The sequence below is a fragment of the Apteryx rowi genome, unplaced genomic scaffold (assembly GCF_003343035.1).
Source record: "Apteryx rowi isolate R43461 unplaced genomic scaffold, aptRow1 scaffold_928, whole genome shotgun sequence".
In the NCBI taxonomy this organism is placed as follows: domain Eukaryota; kingdom Metazoa; phylum Chordata; class Aves; order Apterygiformes; family Apterygidae; genus Apteryx; species Apteryx rowi.
Window position 1 is genome coordinate 163,218 of NW_020451236.1, and position 1,994 is coordinate 165,211.

Consider the following 1,994-nt stretch of genomic DNA (forward strand, 5'->3'; position numbering starts at 1 on the left):
CTCCGTGACCCACCACACTTCACTGAAAGAGCGGCTCCCATTCGTGCCTGTGAACCATGGTCTAAGGTCAGTGTCACCACGTCTTTGAATCAGGAGAGGAAAGGCTGGAGAACCCAGCTCACTTTTTCTCTGTCACTGTGTTACTTTGGTTCCAGGCCACTAGACTGTTCTATTTGTCAATAAAAAACGTTAAAACGGGACTACGCGAGGCACTGTGGCTTATATGATTCACAAAGTGCTTGCCATTTAATGCYGTCTTACTGATGAGGAAACGTGTGTCTCTCCAGACAGGCCCTGAGGTGCAGCCCGAGAGGTGGTGCAGCTCTACCCAGCTACTGAGCCATGGATTAAAAGCTACTGCTTTAGAGCAAAATAGGTGTAAATCTTAGAACAGCTGCGATCTCTCCTTACGAGCCAATGATGCTGTTTTATACAGGAAAAAATGGGGAAAGGTGGACAGTATTAAAATAATGCGCTAAAATAACTGTATTAAAGTGCTAAAATAACATGCACAAGTTCATGTGTTCATGTAGAGAGATGTTTCTCTTTGCAACTGAAGCAGCTTTAGAAAGGGAAGTTTGCTTTTGTCCATTATCTGTCAAAATCAAGTGAGCTGTATTTTCCCTGGGTGTTTTGTTAAAAGGTTTAATGGTACACAGAGAAGATCCTCTCAACTGTTGCTGATTCTTTGCAAGATATCCCTGCCAGAAACTCTTACCTCTATTGACTGCTAAACCTTATCAGGACTGAAAAAGTCCCCAGAAAACCCGCAATTCAATTTCAGCTACATCTGTATTATCCTACTGGTTTTTACTGTCCTTTAAAGGATGATTTTAAAAGGTTTAAAAGTTGCCTTACTGGTATTTAGTCCCAGGAAGAAAAACTATATTGTGAGGCTGTCACCTGTTCTGAAACAGTCTTTTTTGCTTTTCTTTCAAACTCTACTTATCTGCTGATATGCCCTTAATCCAAAATTTTTGTGTCTGGATCACTGAAAAATGTTATGAGGCTTAAACTGTTATTTGTTTTTGTACCACTGATAGCCTTTTAGGAAACTAGAGTACAACTGCACAGTATTTGTCAACCCTGGTCCACAGAAATGCAAGCAGAGTTACCATTCTTAGATTTTATTTAGCATGAATAATTGTGTGAGTCCTTTGAGTCTGTCAAAATAAACACACTCCATGCTTTACCCTATATTTCAAGAGACCTATTCTCAGTTTCTGTCTCTTCTTTCGTTGCCCTTTAATTTATTCTGTTACCTGAATAAAAGAAAGCAACACTCCTGCACCATCCTCTGCCATTCCTTCATTGATTAGGAAAAACCTTTGGTAAAAAAAGCCAAAAACCAAATCACAATTAATTCTGTAACAGAAATAAAACAAGGCTAAATGCTGATCTTCCATATTTTCTGCTAGTTTTTGCCTTTTCCCTGTGTGCTTTTTCTACTATAAAATCTTGAAAAGCAGAACAATGTCTTCTGATGTGTTCTGATGTGTATTATGTGCAGTAGCACATAATACAATGAGATATTGATTCTCAGCAGTAGTTCTGGACACTAGCATAACATCTGGGCGCTAATTAGTGAAGGTTATCCCTGACCATCATTGATAATAATAGTTTTAGTGTCTGACCAGAAATTGCTTCTCTGGAGATATTCAAAACACGCCTGGATGCAGTCCTGTGCAATGTGCTCTAGGTGACCCTGCTTGAGCAGGGGGGTTGGACTAGATGATCTCCAGAGGTCCCTTCCAACCTCAGCAATTCTGTGATTCTGTGATTCTATGTTCCAGCGCTGTCACACTGTTCTGGCATTGCATTATGAGCCCTTCATGTTGGCATAATCCAGCCTCTTTCCTCCCCATACTCTTTCGCCCGCATTTGTTGTAGGAAATCATTAATAAACTTTACTAATAATTTCCCATGTTTAGTGTACTGGCAGGATTTGATCTGATGACCCAGTTATTTATCAATGATTATTAATAATCCCAGGT